Genomic DNA, 21116 nt, shown 5'->3' with positions numbered 1-21116 from the left:
CCCCGAACAAGCCCCTCAGAGGATTACTTTCCATAGTAACAAGTGACAGTAAATTTCAGCGCACTATATAAATTTTTCCTTACCAAATTCCACCTACAAAAGGCACTTCACTCCCCGGCAACGACGCTAGAAAAGAGTCTTGATAACCCACAAGTATAGGGGATCTATCGTAGTCCTTTCGATAAGTAAGAATGTCGAACCCAACGAGGATCAGAAGGAAATGATAAGCGGTTTTCAGCAAGGTATTCTCTGCAAGCACTGAAATTATAGGTAGCAGATAGTTTTGTGATAGGATAATTTGTAACGAGCAACAAGTAAAAAAAGTAAACAAAGTGCAGCAAGATGGCCCAATCCTTTTTGTAGCAAAGGACAAGCCTGGACAAACTCTTATATAGAGAAAAGTGCCCCCGAGGACACATGGGAATTATCGTCAAGCTAGTTTTCATCACGTTCATATGATTCGTGTTCGGTACTTTGATAATTTGATATGTGGGTGGACCGGTGCTTGGGTGCTGCCCTTACTTGGACAAGCATCCCACTTATGATTAACCTCTATTGCAAGCATCCGCAACTACAACAAAAGTATTAAGGTAAACCTAACCATAGCATGAAACATATGGATCCAAATCAGCCCCTTACGAAGCAACGCATAAACTAGGGTTTAAGCTTCTGTCACTCTAGCAACCCATCATCTACTTATTACTTCCCAATGCCTTCCTCTAGGCCCAAGTAATGGTGAAGTGTTATGTAGTCGACGTTCACATAACACCACTAGAGGATAGACAACATACATCTCATCAAAATATCGAACGAATACCAAATTCACATGACTACTAATAGCAAGACTTCTCCCATGTCCTCAGGAACAAACGTAACTACTCACAAAGCATATTCATGTTCATAATCAGAGGGGTATTAATATGCATATAGGATCTGAACATATGATCTTCCACCAAATAAACCAACTAGCATCAACTACAAGGAGTAATCAACACTACTAGCAACCTACAGGTACCAATCCCAGACTTAGAGACAAGAATTGGATACAAGAGATGAACTAGGGTTTGAGTGGCGATGGTGCTGGTGAAGATGTTGATGGAGATTGCCCTCTCCCGATGAGAGGAGCGTTGGTGATGACGATGGCGATGATTTCCCCCTCCCGGAGGGAAGTGTCCCCGGTAGAACTGCTCTGCTGGAGCCAAAGATTGGTTCCGCCAAGGTTCCGCCTCGTGGCGGCGGAGTCTCGTCCCGAAAGCTTGCTTATGATTTTTCTTCGGATGAAAGACTTCATATAGCAGAAGATGGGCACCGGAGGGCCAACAGGGGCCCACGACACAAGAGGCGCGCCCTGGGGGTAGGGTGCGCCCGCCACCCTCGTGGCCAGGTGGAGGCCCCCCTGATGTACTTCTTCCGCTCAATATTTTTTATTATTTCCAAAAATAACTTTCGTGGAGTTTCAGGACTTTTGGAGTTGTGCAGAATAGGTCTCTAATATTTGCTCCTTTTCCAGCCCAGAATTCCAGCTGCCGGCATTCTCCCTCCTTATGTAAACCTTGTAAAATAAGATAGAATAGGCATAAGTATTGTGAGATAATGTGTAATAACAGCCCATAATGCAATAAATATCGATATAAAAGCATGATGCAAAATGGACGTATTAGCCATACACCATACCGAAGGTGCTTGGTGTTGAGATACTGGTGTAGGAATCGGGGTTGTACTATTCATCCCCACCAAGGCGGCCGCGGACCACGTTAGGGATGCACCTGTATCGAGTGTTCATGCATGTCGAAGAAGTGGTCAATCCCTCAATCGAAGTCCTGCCGCCGCCGCTGGTGCCCGCGTTCGTCGACGACGTCCATTACAGGAGTCAACGTCAGACTTTCCCCGTGTTGCTCGGAACGATGGATGGCACATGGCCTACTCCATCGCGCGGCGGAGGCTACTGCTTCTTTGGGAGAAGAGGCAAGGCTGGCTGCCTGGATGTGCTCTAATTTGAGGTAACAACTGAATCTTGTCAGATACTAGTTAAATCCGAGCTATGGGTGTGAAGCACTGATGTGCCAGTACATTTGATTGTGACCTGTTCTATTTTTTTACCTGAACTTTTTTTAGAAAGGGTTGTACGTCAGCTTAATGTTCTAGCAGAACTTATATATTGTGTTGTCTGTCTGTTTTCTTTGCACAACATTCAAGATATTTCCCCGTCATTGATAAAGACGATGAACCGTTATGTACGAGTTCGTTGGTTTCAACATAGCCCTACCCGTAGCGATCCACTGCTTCCACCCTGATTGTGCTGCCTGCGTGAAATTTTTGTACGCAAGTTCAATGTGCTATGATGTTTTATATGATTGTGTCAAGTATATAAGTTTTTACTGAGCATCATCAATGCATATGGCTAAAAGATGTATTTACGAGCATCGACTGATGGGTCTCTCTCTCTCTCTCTCTCTCTCTCTCACACACACGCACATGCACAAGTGGGACCTGTTGAATTATTTCTTCGCTCGTGACATCTTTTAATTAGGTTTCCTTGTACACTAACTTTTTTCTTAAGTTATTAAATGAGCTCAGTGACTTCAAAAAGTTGTATAGAAGCCTTGTTTGGGCCTTTCCGGCGTCGCTGAATGTGGGCTGAGTAGCCATGTAAGGTTGTACTATACTACACATGCCTTTTTTTCAACATCAGCCATGCACCTGGGCCGATAGTTGTACACAATCCGGGTCAACTTGTTAGTCTCCGCCCCGCTGGGCTGCAAATCTTTCCTAGGAGGGATGTATTAGGCTTAACAAGAAAATGGGCTTTAAGAAATAATAAATGGGATGTAATTATAAAAACTGGGCAGTAACTATAAAAAATGCACCAAACATGTAATTAGTTTATAAAATATTACTTTTGGATTTTGAAATTTTTAATTTCATTAATTGTTGCGCGCGCAATGTTTCGTTGGATTTTTTTACGTAATACAAATTTATATCGAAATTGTATTTAATCTGACTAGAAATTTTGGGACAAAAATATTTCGGATCCCATCAAAATGTGGGAAGTTTTATTTAATTCTGTTTTGAGCGGTTGGTTGAAATTATTAATCGTTGCCCTAGCTAGAAAATGGGCTGTACTTTTAACAAACTGTAAATGGGTTGTAGTAAATTCCATTAGAATTCAAAAATGGGCTGTACATTCTTACAAATCGCAAATGGGCTATAAGTTCTCTGCCACACACTTGTGGGCCTACTAAGTTGATGCGTATGCAAGGCTTTGTCAACTTATAGTCAACACACGGTTCTAGCAGTAGTGTCCGTTGGATGTCCATCCAATGGATGTCGTGCTTCTTCTTCAATCTCGGATGTTCTAGCTTCAGCCGCCCAGAAAATGATTCCTCCCCCTGACATCTGGGGTGCACCATTTCGGAGGCTGGCCTGTGGGCCTACTAAGTTGACGCGTACCAAGGGCTTTGTCAACTTAGTCAATATAACCGATTCTAGCTGCAGTGACCGTACGATGTCCATCCAACGGCCGTCGTGATTCTTCAACCTCTGGTCTTCTTGCTCCAGCCGCCCAAAGCAGCGCCGGTCATGCCGCCTGCTCCTGCCTCTCGTGGCCGGCTGTGCTACCGCGGAGGCCTCACCGCCCCCTACCACTCCCACCGCTGGCCAGGCCTTGCGGTGACGGCATCCTCACACCGCAGCCGAACCAGTGAACCCTCGTACTCCTCTCCTCGTGGGCATCCACTGCCTCGTCTTCCCTGGCTCCGCGTCGTCCCCTTCCTAGGCCTCGCCGTCGTCCACCGCCCTGGTACTCTCGGCGCGGCGTGGTCAATGTGGTCAACGAACGACTTCCATCGAAAGAGTACTGTACGTGGAGAGGCTGACAGCTGGGTCCACGGCCGCAGCAAGGAAGTGCCTCCTTATTACACGCAAAATAATTATTCCTCCACCTGACAACAGGGACCCACCGGACGGGCCACCATATTTTGCAAAAAAAATGTTTCCCCCTGACTGCAGGGACTTACCAGCTATATCTTCGCACGCAAGGAAGTGCGTCCATATTACGGGCAAAAACAATATTCGCCCCCTGACTGGTGGGACCCACCAGCTACATCTTCACATGAAAGGAAGTGCCTGACAGTCGGGACCCACCTGGTTGAAGCATACGTAGCGTTGTCATTCTGGTCGCGAACGTGTACGTACATACTGGTCGATGTAGAGGCGTGCACGTGTCGTAGTAGAGGCACGCACGTAGCATGTACACGTACGTACAACGGCCAGGGTGCAAGAAAGAAAATACGACCACGTACATACGAGCGGGGTCTCGAACGCCTACTCGCGCACACGTACGGCCAGGGCTCGTGTACATGGCTGAGTCGGAACGGAGAAGCTGCGCCGTCGTCGTGTTCATGGGGAGGCAACCGGCTGGGTCGGAACGGAATGCGTCGTCGTGTTCATCGGGAGCCAACCGGCTTGTACTTAATAGCCGATGGAAACGAGGCCTAGCATACCGCAGAACGGAGGAAACGGCCTTGTGTTCGACCGGCCACGGTCGAAACGGGATCCTGTTCATCGGGAGGGGTCTGGCGTACCGCAAAATGGAGGAAACGGACCTCCTACGGTCGAAACGGGGTCCTGTTGATCAGGAGGGGTGTGGCATACCGCAAAACGGAGGAAACAGACTTGTGTTGGAGCGCTACGGTCGAAACGGGGGTCCTGTTCATCGGGAGGGGTGTGGCATACCGCAAAACGGGACTCCACGGGATACTGTTCATCTCCACCGTTGACTGCCTCCATGGGCTACTGTTCATCCACCGTTGACTGCCTCCACGAGCTCCTGTTCATCCACCGTCGACCTCCTCCAGCCTCCACCTGCGACTGTTCATCCACGGGCTCCTGTTCATACAGCCTCCACCGCTCCTCCACCGGCTACTGTTCAGCCAGCCCTCTCCACGAGGTCCTGTTCAACCACCCCTCCACGGGCTACTGTTCATCCAGCCCTCCACCGGCTACTGTTCAACCAGCCCTCCACCAGCTACTGTTCAACCAGCCCTCCACGGGGTCCTGTTCATCCAGCCCTCCACGCGGTCCTGTTCATCCACCGGCTCGATCGATCGGGTACTATTCATCCAGCGGCAACGACCTCTACTACCACGGAGTCCTGTTCATCCAACCCCCACTGGGAACTATTCATCCAAACCCCCTCAACAACGCTCATTGTTCATCAAGGGAAGGAGGCAGCAGTGTTTGATTGGCTTCAGTTAGCAGCAGTAGCGAAGGAATCACTCGGGTTCAGTTAACAACAAGCTCTACTAGGAAAACCCTTACCAGTAGCGCTGTTTTTTTGGCTATTAGTAGCGCAGGCAGGTGCGCTACTGCTACGGCGCTACAGCTATTTTTTAGCAGTAGTGCTTTTTTGAACCAGCACTACTGCTATCTATATCTAGCAGTAGCGCGCCTCAGTCCATCGCTACTGCTAATACTAGTAGCGTGCCCCTACAACCAACGCTACTGGTAAGCAGCGCTGCTACTACTCCAATACCCCACGCTACTGCTAGTATTTTCTTTTTTTATGTTGCCGTATTCGTATTTTTACAGGTTTTATACAATTACAACATACACATACACTGAAACTATATGAAAAAGGAATGTCTCGTCATCATCATCGAAGTGGTACAACATAGTCTCATCATATCAACATAGTCTCAACACAAATGATGTCGATGTCATCATCATCTCGAAATAGCGATACAAGTTAATGATCACATGTCTCTTACATTGTCACCGTAGACACATGTTTCATCATCTACCTAAACTATGACATACGAGATAAGAGCAATCACGATGATAAAAACCAGTATTATGTAGTAGTTTTTGCAGCGGCGCTGGTTCTGAATCCCCTGTTGTGCTATGAATCTCAAGTAACTAGCTTCGGCTTCCGCTCTGCTATCAAACCCTTTCTGGCTTCCGCCGAAGAAGCCAGAGACTTGGGCCTGACACTCTGGCCACTCATCATACACACCCGGAACATGCCCTACATACTTGGCATACCACTTCCTCGCCATCGTTGATCTATATACCTGTCAGAGATTCACACACACACACACACACGAACACACACACACACACACACACACACACACACACACACACACACACACACACACACACACACACACACACATATATCATGAAGCGAATTCAACAAAATAGTTATGAAATAGAAGCAACATATATAGTAAACATAGTTAACAAATTTCATCATACCAAAAGTAATTAACTAGAGCGCGGCACCATACATCTAATAGTTTCGTCGTACTGAGAGATTCCAAGTTTCGTCGTACAGAAAGTAACAAGTAACTAAACAGACACATTGTTTTTAAGCAGTGCACTCTTCCCATCTGTCCATATCCGGAAGGGTGCACCCAAGCTTAGTGAAAGGCGTCATGTCCTGACGCTGTAGGGCAATGCGGGTTCGGACGTCAGCTCGCGATATTGGGCCGCCGTAGAACATCCCATTCTCTTCGAGGACATCTTTCATGATGATGGACGCAATTTCCTACTGGATCCGGTAGAAATCATTTCGAAGTCGATTATCCGGCACGGCTCCAAAGGCTTCGGCCCATCTCTGGATATGGGTATCGGATGAAGATTTCATGCAAAGTGATTGCACATCCCTTCTGTACTCCATCATTAGATGGATGACGTAGAATCCATCATTCTCACTTCTTGCCGGTTGCTGGATGCAACAGAAGTCAGTCTTGTGGCCGAAACAAAGCCCGACCTTATTTGTTTTTTTGCATTGGATGTAGCCACCCCGCATGCTGAAGCCCAGCATAGCTCTGTCCAGAACATACTTTATGTGTGTGTAATCTTTCTTCTGTATGTTCTTTGACGGGTCCAAATATAGAGCGCGGGAGTAACGCGGGAAAAGAACGATGAGAACGGCACGACACCCCCCTATGCAAAATACACGATCAAGTTAGCCTCCATGCGTGCAAAGTAACTATTGAAATGCACGTATGTGTTATAGTGCTATCCGCGGATGACTTACCTGGGATGATAAGGTAGGAGAATCGTTTCTTTGTCCTTATTGCTGACCAAGAATTCTTCGATGTACTGACTCGCATATTGACGGTTGGCGTCGTTGATTGACAAGAAACCCTCATGCATGTAGTATGGGTCCGCGACCGCAAGACCGGTGACTTGCTCTCTCCTGACGATGTAGTTCATGTGCAGCGCATACAGGCGGACGAACGTAAAATCGAGTGTCCTCATTTGAAACATCTGGAAGATGTAATCAAACCTCAGGAAGAAGAGGTCCGCGGGGCATGTGTGGACATACATCTTGCAACTGCTCGGCACATGAACCGTATAAAGTGGGTATCCTGGATCATCCGAGGCGAGGAGGCTTCTCTCTGTCGAAAGCACATGGTCATGGAGTCTCCTGAGATCCCCTGCTATGGCAGCTAGTGCATTCGCCGGTACCATTGGCTCTCCCGCGACATGGATTAATGGCGCATGTTTCATCGGTACACGGTCAACCTTGGTCGAAGGCGGCTGGCTGCTAGAACCAACATTGCCAGCTTTATTGGATTTTCTCACCGCCGGTCTCTTCCTCTGCTTCTTCTTGGTGGGCTCAGGTGCTGGTGGGTCTGTCAGACCCTCCCTGAGCACCACCCCTAGTGTTGTCGGACTCAGCATTGGACGACTCTGGCTAATTAGTAGAGCTTGGGTGGAGCCGGCATCTGGAGGCATGTCCTGCGAGGATTGCATGAACAAAGACTTCTTGCACTCCCGAGGACGTTCCGGCTCTGGTACATGCATCTCATATTCATATGGTTGACTCATTGTTACTTCGTTGTCAAAGGCAGTATTGAAATACTGGTTAGGGTCATCGGCCTCCTCCATGTCATGATCCCTATCCTCTTCCATGGGGCAGATGGCATCATCTGCCGGAACGGTTGGCCTTCCTTCCTCATGTCTCTTGATCTCAGCAAGCAGCACAGACGATGGTTGTACTTGTGTAGGTGGTGTTGTGGTCATACCTTCCTGAGGTCCCGTTGGTGTGCTCCCGGCCACCTCGACACGAAGAAGATTTCTCGGCCACAGGATTGGCCAATTTTTGCATTGGCCAAGCTGCGTCGGGGTCTCGTCATCCTCTCCATCGGTTTGTATCGGACGAGGGAAACCCTCGTAGCCCGCTTTCACACTCGCCACGGAGACCCTTAAGGCGTTATCAGGCATCTGCCGGCGGTGAAACAATCGATCCTTAGGCTTGACTATAGTACCCTTCCCCACATCCACCAACCCGCCCTTCATGTGGTAAAGGAGGGTGCATGGAGTGGAGTCGGCCTACAAAGACATATACGTGCGGCGTCAGAGATCCAAAAAGAACGGCAACTGAATATTAATTAATTAGTTGAAGTGATGAAGGTGCGACGCGTATTTACCGTGAGGGCGTCGAGCTCAGCCAATGTCGACGGCCCGACATTCAAGCCAGAGACGGGGCTAGGGCTGCTGTGAGAGCTGGGTGCAGGAGCAGGTGCTGGAGGAGGTGCGGGTGCGGTTGCCATAGTAGGTACGGGTATGTGTGCGGTGTTCATTGAGTTGCTCCCGGTGAATCTGGGCATGGGAAAATCACTTGGTGGCGCGTTCGGATTTTGTTGCACCCATGTGACCACTGTTGGAATCAAGCTTGTAAAGGCAGCCACCATGTCATGTCTACATGCAGCGATTATCTCAGCTTTGGTCTCAGCTTTTGCTTTCTCCATCGCCCGCGCCACCTTCTCGTCGATAGTCACTTGACTGAACTTCTTTCTCTGTCTTTTGGCCTCGGGGTCCTCGTTATAATAGTACTTCCACGTGGCGCCATCCCCGGCGCCGTGCACACGTCCATATTGCGGCCGCTGGCCGGGCGGGTGTCCCATCATTATGTTCATGGCCCGGTTGAAAGGAGTGTCCCACTTGTACTTCGCCGACGACTGAGTCGACTGAGTCGACGAGTCGCTTTCGGCCGCAAGCTTGTGTTGCTCTCTCTGCAAAATGGACCGTGAATCATTTACGAATGCGACTAGAATGTAGTAGACTTCATTGATTAGAAGCTAATATGTAAGGTGGTAAAAGGATAATTACCAGTATTCTCATGAATTTCCTAGTCGGCCCGTCGGTGAAGAAAATCTTTTTTTGGGTCCCAAGAGAATCGGGCCCTGATGAAGTCGTGCTCCTGCTGGTCGGTGAACTCAGCCAATGGGTCTGGGATCCCCTGCCGTTCACGTTCTGCGTCCTCCTTAGCCCACACGGGCCTCTTTCCCGTGTAACCACGACTTCCAAGGCGGTGGTTCCCCATGTTCTTTGCCTGCAGCTGCTTGCCTCTCTCCGACCTGGCCTTGGCAGCTTCTTCATTGCAAGTCTCCTTGAACTTTTCAAAGTCCTCTATCGTAATTTTCGGATTGTCTGCAACAATCTCGGCGTAGGTTTCATGGTCTACTTCAATCGCCTTTTTCACCCTAGTTTTCCAAGCGCTCAATGCGTTGCTGAACTTCCCTAGGGCTTTGTTGTTGATTTTTTTCATGGCATCATCATCCCATGGGTCGACATCGTCATTCCGACCAGGGAACAGGAATCTTGCGTGCAACCTAGTTAGGAGCAGCTTCTTCAAATTTTCATTCTTCCGTATTTTCTTGGTGTTGATGTTAGCTGTATCCCGTAGGATGCATGCTAGTTGGTTGCCGTAACACGCTGCCACTTCCCGCGGCTCTATTGGCTCGAACTCGCCAGGGCGCACCACCGTGACCACCAGTCTTCCGGTGTCGAGCTCATTTGGGCGTCGTGTCCTCTTTTCCTTCTTTCCCTCACTGGCTTGGGAGGTCCCACCTTCCGTGTTGTAGTTAGGAACATCATCAGCGCCAGTCTCAGTGCCGGTGTCATTGGTGGCATCAGTGTCGACGCCGGCGCCACCACCGTCGTCATCCGTCATGACAAGGGGGTTCGGACACCCAGCTTGCTGTCTCTCCTGATCCGCCAGAAAGTCGAGGTAGGCGTGTGCTCGACCTAATTGGGACTGAGAACCTCCGGCCTCATCGGTGTCGGTCATGTTTCCTAGGGTTCAATGTCGTAGTCGTTTAATTATCGAGCTTTATATAATAAAGTGCATAATGAAAAAGTGACCTTTGTAGCACAAGTCATGCCGAAATTCACGGAAAACTTCGGCATGAACTTTGCTAGAAAGTGCACATATAGAGCGCCTGAAATTTGCCAGAATGGAAATGAATCAACATTTTCGGCAAAACATAGGTCACTCGCAATCGGGAAATGAATCAACAACCAAATTTATCGCTGTCGTGGTAGCAACAGAACAGTCATAATCAAAGCAGCATGATCATTCACTGTACTTATCAAACCTAGAAAAATTCCCTTTTAGAGAGGGAACAGAAGTTTATTTTCAAAATTGCAGTAGCACTGCAGCTATCACATTCTGTTCTATGATGATGATCTATCAGTGTATACCACCTAACGATTTTGTAAGAACAGACACCTAGCAGCAGCAAGACACCTAGCTCCGTCTCTGGCTCTGGCTTACTTGAACATGAGCGGGAGGAAGAGGGGGCGGGGGGTCGTACCAGAGCGGGAGGGGGTCGGTGGCCGGCGTCGGGGTCGGGGCAGTGGCCGGCGTCGGGGTCGGGGCAGTGGCCGGCGTCGGGGTCGGGGGTGAGGGCGGCGTCGGGGTCAGGGCTGAGGCCGGCGTCGGGGTCGGGGTTGAGGCCGGCGTCAGGGTCGGGGCTGAGGTCGGGGTTGGTGCGGCATCGGCGGTGGCGTGGGCGGTGCGGCGTCGGCGACGGGGGAGGGGCGGCACAGAGAAAGGGGATCGATCGGATTGAGCGAGAGTGAGACAGAGGAAAGAGATGGATGGGTGCAGTGGCTCTGTATACACAACTTAGCTATAGAGCATCTTGGCAAAACGTGCTATAGCTAAGTTAGCTATAGCGCTTGCCAAGAAAAACGCGCTACTGCTAATTTTTTATATTTTTATTTTTCTTTTTCTTAGCTATAGCGCTTGCCAAGCCAAAACGCGCTGCTGCTAATTTTTTTATTTTTCTTTTTTTATTTTTCTTTTTCTTAGCTATAGCGCTTGCCAAGCCAAAACGCGCTACTGCTAACTTTTTCTTTTTCTTTTTTTCTTTTTATTTTTCTTTTTCATATTCCACAAACTTCCTTCCTTTTTATTTTATTTTTATTTCTCTTCTACTTTTATTATTCTTTTTATTTTTCATTTTTCATTTTCTTTTTATTTTTCTTTTTCATATTCCACAAACTTTCTTCCTTTTTATTTTATTTTATTTATATATAGCTCTAGCTAGCTAGGGTTTAATTTGGTCTGTCGTTGGAGCAATACCACTGTTACCCTCTGGATAATAATTAGTATAATATATATTACATCATTTGACCGGCCGCTATCGGCGGTATACAAAATAGCTAGACACACACAAAATTTGTGGATTCGTTTGTCAGCTTGGGTGACGACGACGCTTCAGACTGATCTTCTTCCCTCTTTTGTTCGTTGTCGAATAATTGAGCCCATGGTCGTGACTTTTCCTTCTCCAGGGATTACGATCTTTCGTAGGTAATGTAGTCTTCATTCTTCTTTTGACGTATGTTTCATCGTCATTAGCATCATCTTCCCTCATCGGATCACCGTACTGGTCGTAGTCTTCCGCGTTGGCGACTCCATCTATTCCGACGATGCTCCTTTTGCTTCTCCTCACAACAACACGGCTGGGATTGATCGGATCAGTTATGAAGAAACATTGTGTCACGTGTTTAGCGTGTACCCGTGGCTCATTTTTGGCGATGGCGTTGACGGTACTGCTATCGGAGTCGGGTATACACATGGTAGTGAAATGTCGGTTTTCTCTCTGTACATTCTTAGCCCATCTGACACGGAACATCGTCGCGCTATGCAATCCAGAGTAGTTAAGCTCCCATATCTCTTCGACCCTTTCGTAATATCTTTCAATTACATTCCCGGTCATGGCTTCCATCATCACCCCTGTGTTTTGGTCATCACTGTTTATATCTTTCTCCTCCGTGTAGAACGTGTATCCGTTGATATCGTATGCTTGATAAGTCGCGAGGTTGGTCGAGGGGCCATGTGCTAAGGCGTATATGAGCGTTCCGTTCGGACAACCCTCTTCCAGGGGATTAGCCATAACTCGCTCTTTGAACCAATGCAAGAAAGTGGAGTTGTGCTCTCTAATAACTTCAGCGTCCGTCCTATGCACCCTACGGTCACGGTACTTATTTGTGATGGTCTCCTTGTGCAGTGTCATGAAATCTTCTAGCACATCTAGGTGTTGTAGCACTACTAAGTTTGCCCTGTCAAGGTCATTTTATCGGCCCGAGCGTAACACATTCACATCCCTATGACCGTTGGTGTGACCTTTGCCTTCGAGCCTTCCACAGTGCTTGTTGACGGGCAAACCAACAGCAGGGTCTCCGGTGCCTGCTAGATAACTCTCACAGAAAGAGATGCCCTCTTTGGTCAGATATCCCTGGGCTATGCTTCCATCTGGCCGGGACATGTTACGAACGAATCCTTTGATGACACCATTCATCCTCTCGAACGACATCATGTTGTGCAGGAATGTCGGCCCTAGGTCGATGATGTCGTCCATGATGTGGACACATAGATGCACCATGACATCAAAGAACATGGGCGGAAGTACATCTCTAGCTCATTCAGTATGACAACAATCTCTTCCTGTAGCCTATGGAGTTGCTTCACACTGATCGACTTTCGAGAGATAGCATCAAAAAAGTGGCATAGGTCAGTAAGCGTCTCACGCACATGTGTGTCCATAATCCCTCTAAGTGCAACCGGGAGTAACTGCATCATCATCACATGACAGTCATGAGACTTCATCCCACTGAACCTTTTTTTCTTAGTGTCTAGATATCTGCTTATCTTCCCACAGTATCCAGAACTAACTTTGATTCCGTCAAGGCACTTGAACAATTGATCGACCTCCTTCGGATCTAAGGTGAAGCAAGAGGGGGGGGCAATATTGTTCTTCCTTCTTGTTTACTTTTTTGCCCCTATCTTCCGTCTCCGTCTCCGTCTCGGTCTCCTCCGATGACCTTTTACCGGGCATTTGGAGATCTTTCCTGATATTAAAAAATTCCAAGTCTTTTCTTGCCTTCGGCCCATCCTTGGTCCTCTCCGGCATGTTCATCAATGTTCCAAGCAAACTCTCAAGGATATTTTTTGTGATATGCATTTGATCAAGGCTATGAGGCGTGTCGAGTATGGGCCAATATTCCAAGTCCTAGAAAACAGATCTCGTCTTCCATACCTTCAGCAGGGGCTTCGGCGCCTTTTTCTTTGTCTTTCCTGGTGAGGGGCACTCTTCCCAGTTCTTCAATAACTTATATATTTCTGCACTGCTACGCTTACGTGGAGGACCTCGATGCTCATCCCTACCATTGAATAGATCTCCACGCTTTCTCCACGAGTCATCCTTCTCGAGCCATCTTCGATGCCCCGTGTAAACGATTTTCGAAGACCCGCCATCTTTTGATAGCTGCAGAGAAGTTGTATCATCCATGCACCTCGTGCATCCGCAATATCCGTGGCACACCTGGCCGGAGAGATAGCCGTAACCGAGATAGTCCTGCACCGTCGTGATCAGCGCGGCTCTCATGTAGAAATACTCTCCTTTGCTTGCATCCCATGTCTTGGCCGGCGTTGTCCATAAGGTATGTAGCTCCTCTTTCAGTAACCCGAGATACAAATTTATATCATTTCCCGGTTGTCTCGGCCCTTGAATAAGCATAGCCATGTGTATGTATTTTTCCTTCATGCACAACCAGGGGGAGGTAGTACATCCATACAAACACGGGCCATGTGCTATGATTGGTGTTCTGGTTGCCAAATGGATTCATGCCATCACTACTAGCGCCAAGCACGACGTTCCTTGGATCATTTGCGGAAAAAAATCAAATTCAGCATTTAATGCTCTCCACTGGCTAGCATCTGCGAGGTGTCTCAGCTTCGGTTCATCTCCGTCATCTGGCTTCACTCTCTCCGCGTGCCAGCGCATAAGCTTTGCTTCCTTAGGATCTACGAAATACCGCTGTAGACGCGGAGTGATCGGAAAGTACCATACAACTTTCTGTGGAGCTTTCTTTTCGGCCTTTTTATATCATGAAGCATTGCACTTTGGACAGATGGTTTTTTTCGCGTGCTCGTTCCGATATATGATGCAATCATTGATGCATGTGTGATATCTAATGTGTGGCAGATCAAGAGGGCACACGATTTTCTTTGCCTCCTCGACACTAGTAGGACACAGGCTTCCCGCGGGAAGAACCTTCTTTAGATACTTCAGAAGCTCATCCAGGCTTGTATCTGTCCATTTTTTTTGCCTTCTTCTTTAGAAGTTCTAGTGTGAAACTCAAGCGGGTCACCTCGGGATTGCAACCATCATACAAAGGAGTCATCGAGTCTACCTCCAGTTGCGCCAGTTTGGCCTCCTCTCTAGAAGCAGCTCTGTCGCTAGTCGTCTTCTTGCGAAGCAGGTCTCGAATATGCGGGTCCCGCATGGCTGAACTTAGTAGCGACGAAGACGGCGGCGTGTCCGCGTCTTCTCCGCCTTGAACTGCCTCTTCGCCATCGACATTTCCGAGGCCGTCTTCCTCTTGGGGCACATAATCGGTCATCTCTTCGTCTGGTGGCCCCATGTCGTTATTTCCTGCCCCGTCGACATCCTCCTCCTCCTCATCATCATCTTCACTTATCCACCGAGTATGGCCATGCATGAAACCATGCATGAGCAGGTGCGCCTTGAATGTGCCACCCTCAAAGGGGTCGAGCCTGACTATTCCTTTGCATTTTCGACACGGACATAAAACATCCTTCAGTCTTTTTTCATACATGTCGTCCACAGCGGATTGCCAGTATCTTTCTACCATCCTTCCATTGACCTTCATGATCACCTGCGCGTGGAGCAAATATTATAACCACGTATATATGCATGCATGGATCAAATTCATACAAAAATTCGGCATGACCTTCCGTAAACATAGGACATGTTGAGTTTGCCCGAAATTCGCCGAAACGGAATTGAATCCACATTTCGGCAAAACATAGGCAACTCATGTCACCCACATTATTTCATCAAATACACAATGTAGGCAACTCAAATTATGCCAAACACAATTTGGTATATATATTCTCATATTGCCCATATATATATATAGTTGCGGTCCTATCCACACAAACACCTTTTTTTGCTCACCTATGTGTTGAGAGGGATATCAAGCACCTTTCTTCTTAATTACCTAGTAGCTCTAGATATATAGCTCTAACTAGCTAGCTAGCTAGCTAGGGAGAGAGAGAGCTAGCTAGGGAGATAGTGGGAGAGGAGAGGGAGAGAATAGGGAAGGCATTAATGGAAGGGGTGGAGGGCAAAGAAGAGGGGGAGAGAGGGCATTAATGGAGGGGGGTGGAGGGCAAAGAAGAGGGGGAGGGAGGGCATTAATGGAGGGGGTGGTGGTGGATGGCACAAAGAAGAGGGGGTGGTGGAGGGCAAAGAAGAGGGGGAGGGAGGGCTCTAATGGAGGGGGGTGGTGGAGGGCAAAGAAGAGGGGGAGGGAGGGCTCTAATGGAGGGGTGGTGGAGGGGGAGCATTGAAAGGAACAAGCAAGGTGCAACGAAAGGGGGAGAAAGGAAGGGGGAGAGGAAGAAGAAAGGGGAGGAAGGAGGGGAAAGGTGGTGGCTGGCGACCATAGCAGTAGCGCAGGGTGCCAAGGCACGCTACTGCTATGAGTGCCAGCCAAAATATCTACTAGTACGTAAAACTAGCTATAGTGCTTGTACAAAAACAACGCTACTGGTATAAGTTTACCCATAGAAGAACTAGTAGTAGCGCGTCTAGGTGCACATCAGGCGCTATAGCTACTTTCTTAACAGTAGCACTGGTTAGACTACAAACGCTGCTAATATTTTTTGGTCGGGTGGTGTGCTGTGGCAAACTTATCAGTAGCATGGGGTCCATAACACACGCTACTGGTAAAGTTCTATGTATAAGCATTTTCCTAGTAGTGAAGGGATCGATCGATCGCTCGGGTTCAGTAACGCGTAGCCTGTAGTGCAATCGCTCGGGTTTAGTTAGAGCCCAACGCCTGGCACACACGCGCGTACGTACGAGAGAAACGCGCATCGCTCAGCCCCCGACCACCCACCGTAACCAGGAACTCCCGATATTTTCCTCGCCCTCTCTTCTACCACGGTTTTTTCCATCATGGACGGCCCAAAGAATGTCATGCAGTTGCGTCTCCGGCCCGCCCAGGACGAAAAGCCCATTTTCTGTCATGATTTTTTGTCATTGAAGTAGGACCCCACCACATCTATGATGATACCGGGTTTTGTCACAATTATCGTCATAGAAGTGTCATAAGTATGACAGAAAAAATGTTCGTTCGGCCCAAAATGTCACGGATGTGTCTTTGTTTTGTAGTGTGACACCTAACCAATCTAGGAGACACCACTCTCCAAAAGGTAATAGATGGTGTGATGATGATGAACTCCTTGCTCTTGTGCTTCAAATGATAATCTCCCCAACAATCAACTCTCTCTCTCATAGATTTTGCTATGGTGGAAAGATGATTTGAGTGGAAAGCAACTTGGGGAAGGCTAGAGATCAAGATTCTTGTGGTTAGATTGGAATGGCTTGGTCTCGACACATGAGTAGGTGGTTCTCTCTCAGAAAATGAGTAGTGGAAGTGTAGGCACGTTCTGATGGCTCTCTCTTGAATAGAGAAGAGGGTGGAGGGGTATATATAGCCTCCACACAAAATCCAACCGTTACACACAGTTGACCCAACTCGGTCAGACTGAATAGGTGAACTCGGTGAGACCGATTCAGTTCAAAATGTGAACGTTAGGAATCTCGGTGGGACCGACATGATCAAGTCGGTGGGACCGATGTGCTAGGGTTAGGGCAAAACCTCATCTCGATGTGACCGATTGCATGAACTCAGTGAGACCGATTTCAGCAATGAGCAAACAGAGAGTTGGTCAGGCAAACTCGGTGGGACCGATTTCTTACTTTGGCGAGACCAAAATAATTGCAACAGGCAACAGAGAGTTTGCAGGGTCATCTCGGTGAGACCGAGATCCCAATCGGTGAGATCAAATTGATTAGGGTTTCTGGCTGTGGCTATGTCAAAGGAACTTGGTGGTGCCGGATAGATCAAATCGGTGGGGCCGAGTTTAACTTTAGGTTTAGGACATATTGGGATTTTAGAAAGTGGTTGAGGGCTTTGGAGCATATCACTAAGCATTTTGAGCAAGTAGACCATTAAGCAACACCTCATCCCCTTTTAATAGTATTGGCTTTTCCTATGGACTCAATGTGATCTTGGATCACTACAAATAGAAATGTAGAGTCTTGGGCTTTTGCCAATCTTTGTCCTTAGCAGTTTGAAGGGGTTCTGGATCCTCTTGTCCATGCCACGCCATTGTTGAACTTACCTGAAATATACTGGATAAAAGTATTAGTCCAACAAGAGAAATGTTGACATTAATTACCAAAATCACCCAGGGAGCACTTGTGCTTTCAGGCCCTCCTTTGGTGGTTCTTTGTTCTAGTATTTTTTTTATATTTAGTAAAAAATCCGCAAAGTTTCATGTCATTTGGAGCTCCATAGAATAGCTATCTCTGTTGTAGCTCTTTTAGGTCCAGAATTTCAGCTGCCGGTAATTTCCCTCTTCATGTGAATCTTACAAATTAAGAGAGAAAAGACATTAGAGTTGCATCACAAAGTGAAATAATGACAAAAAATATAAATAATAGTAGGAAAACATGATACAAAACGGACGTATCAACTCCCCCAAGTTTAGACCTCGCTTGTCCTCAAGTGAGAGCCGAACTCGATAATCATGACCACATGTCTAGAGAGAGGTGTCGATGAAATAAAATACAAACAAAGAAGCATCATGCTTTATCATAGCAGAAATTATTCATCACATAACTTCTCATAATCAAGTAGCAATTCATTCACAAGGCTGAAGTGTGAAGCCTAAACTTTCCTAAAAACAAACATACTGTGTTCTTAGTCATTGAAGTAATTACAATTCATCATATTTCCAGGAAGATTCTATGTAAGAGCTTTTGTTTTAGCAAATTCCACATACTCAACTATCATATAGCCTTCTTTGAATGCTAACACTCAGGGCATATTTTTGGAACAAATGTTTCAGTCAAACACATAGGAAGATGGGAGTTCATTGTTTTCACCTCCTTGTTTACCTCAAGGATAATGTCAACAATAATAACTCATGATTACCTACATCCAACTGGATATATGTACCTGGATATTTCCCTACCGCATGATGCTTGCCAGGTGGAGAATAATTAAGAATGAGATAGGGATGAACATTACTGACTCTTACATAAAAAAACTGAAAAGTAAAAGATAGATGACACGTCTCCAACGTATCTATAATTTTGATTGTTCCATGCTATTATATTATCTGTTTTGGATGTTTTATATGCATTAATATGCTATTTTATATTATTTTTGGGACTAACCTATTAACCTAGAGCCCAGTGCCAGTTTCTGTTTTTCCTTGTTTTTTAGCTTCGCAGAAAAGGAATATCAAACGGAGTCCAAACGGTGAAAGGATCGATATGGTTGACTAGAGGGGGTGAATAGGCAAATAACAATTTTTAGCTTTTCTTGACCAAATTAAACTTAGCATCAAAATAGGTTGTCTAGATGTGCAACTAGGTGAGCAACCTATATGATGCAACAACAACAAGTACACGAGCAAGCAAGGGATACAACACAATGAAAGCTTGCACAAGTAAAGGTAAGAGATAACCAAGAGTGGAACCGATGGAGAAGAGGATGTGTTACCAAAGTTCCTTCCCTTTGAGAGGAAGTACGTCTCCATTGGAGCGGTGTGGAGGCACAATGCTCCCCAAGAAGCCACTAGGGCCGCTGTATTCTCCTCATGCCCTCAAAAAATGCGAGATGTCGTGATTCCAATATTGGTGCCCTTGAAGGCGGCGACCGAACCTTTACAAACAAGGTTGGGGCTATCTCCACAACTTAATTGGAGGCTCCCAACGACACCATGAAGCTTCACCACAATGGAATATGGCTCCGCGGTGACCCCAACCATCTAGGGTGCTCAAACACCCAAGAGTAACAAGATCCGCAAGGGATTAGTGGGGGAATCAAATTTCTCTTGGTGGAAGTGTAGATCGGGGCCTTCTCAACCAAACCCTAGAAAACCAACAAGTTTGCTTGGCTAGGGAGAGAGATCGGGCGAAAATGGAGCTTTAAGAAACAATGGAGCTTGGCGGAGGGAAGAAGTGGTCTTCTTGGGGAATAAGACCCCCTTTATATAGTGGGGGAAAAGATCCAACCGCTATCCCCTTTCTCAGCCCGCGCAGCGCGGTACTACCGCACAGAGCTGCGGTACTACTGCAGGGGGTTGCGGTACTACCGCTGCACGATGCGGTACTACCGCTAGCGCGGTAGAGACCAGGTGAGGACTTGTTGCACAGGACAACGAGTGGTAGAACCGTCGGAGCGGCACTACCGCGCGCCCCTACGGTGCTACCGTAAGGTAGGGCTCAACTGGCGCTGGAAAAGCACGGAAGAAATAAATTGCTTCTGTAACTACTTCTGCTGAGGTTGGAGCTGTGGAAAAATCCTCCACGGTACTACCGCTCACAGGGAGCGGTACTACCGCGTATGGGCGGAAGTAAAAAATTACATCTGCGCCTACTTCCGCATGCTTCAGCGTCAGGGCTGGAGGGAGCGATACAACCGCTCACCAGGAGCGGTACTACCGCCGAGAGTGGTATTACCGCTGGCATGAGCGGTACTACTGCACGCCCCCTGCGGTACTACTGCTCCCTTGAGCAGTACTACCGCACGTCACAGAGGCATTAGCATTTGGCAGCCTTCATATTGCAGAGACATGGATAAACGGAAGGTGCTCCATCGAGGCGAAGGAAAGGTGGTGCAAAAGAACATTTGTGTACGTGTTGATTCCACCCTAACCTTTCCGAAGCGGACCCCCTCTTAATAGTACGGCTTTCCTACGACTCAAATCCACCGAAAAGAAACGTAGAGAACCGCTGTCTTCGATAGGCTCCGAGGGGTACCGAATCGTCTTGTGCCTAGACATGAGATATCTGAAATGCTCAATGCACATGATTAGTCCGCAAATGCACTGTCATCAATCACCAAAACCACTTAGGGAGAAATATGCCCTTAATCTCCCCCTTTTTGGTGGATTGATGACAATACAGGATTTGCACATAGAGATATAAAATGATCAAGAGCAAACTCAAAATCTATAAAATATAGACATACTCCCCCTAGATGTGTGCATTCTAGAGATATGCTTTGGACTGCACAATACACACACTAGGATCAACACTCCTCCTATATTTTATAGACAAGGCAATCCTTGCAACAATATAAGTGACACTAAGCATGGAGGCAAGGTATAATAAGTGAGCATGCAGTAAAGGGCACACGAGAAAATAAGCTCACAAGCTACTAATTATACTAGACAATAAAAGGATAAGATTGAAGGTATATGTCTCACACCATATGATAGAATAGGTCTCCTGGTCTCACACGCAAAACACAAACCAAATCAACGAAGGTTCAATGAAATGAACGCAAGGAACGAAAGCAAGGAGACAAGACAAATACTCGCAAATCCTACACTCTCTCCCCCTTTGGCATCGAGACACCAAAAAGGCAGAGAGGACACCTAAGACACAGGTGGTATCTCCCACTGAAGTGATCACCCAACAATCTCCTCATCTGACTCAGCAGCAGGAACGAACTCCTCATCTGACTCAGCCCACTGATAGCCTCGCTTTGTCATCCAGGCAGCCTCAGGAGTGATGTTCTTCTCCGACCCGCTCGAGATGTGCTCACCAAGCTTCCTCAGAATCCACTTGTCGCGCTAGCGACTCTCCTTCTGAGCAACGTGAGTCTGGTACTGTCCCTTGGCCTACATGCAGAACACAGTCTTCACCTTGGCCTTGAGCTTCTTAGCCCAAGATGGCTCAATAGAGGGAGGAGCATAC

This window comes from Triticum aestivum, chromosome 5D, assembly GCF_018294505.1.
Source record: "Triticum aestivum cultivar Chinese Spring chromosome 5D, IWGSC CS RefSeq v2.1, whole genome shotgun sequence".
NCBI lineage: Eukaryota > Viridiplantae > Streptophyta > Magnoliopsida > Poales > Poaceae > Triticum > Triticum aestivum.
The sequence above is the reverse complement of the archived record's forward strand: the minus strand, read 5'-3'. Positions refer to the sequence as shown.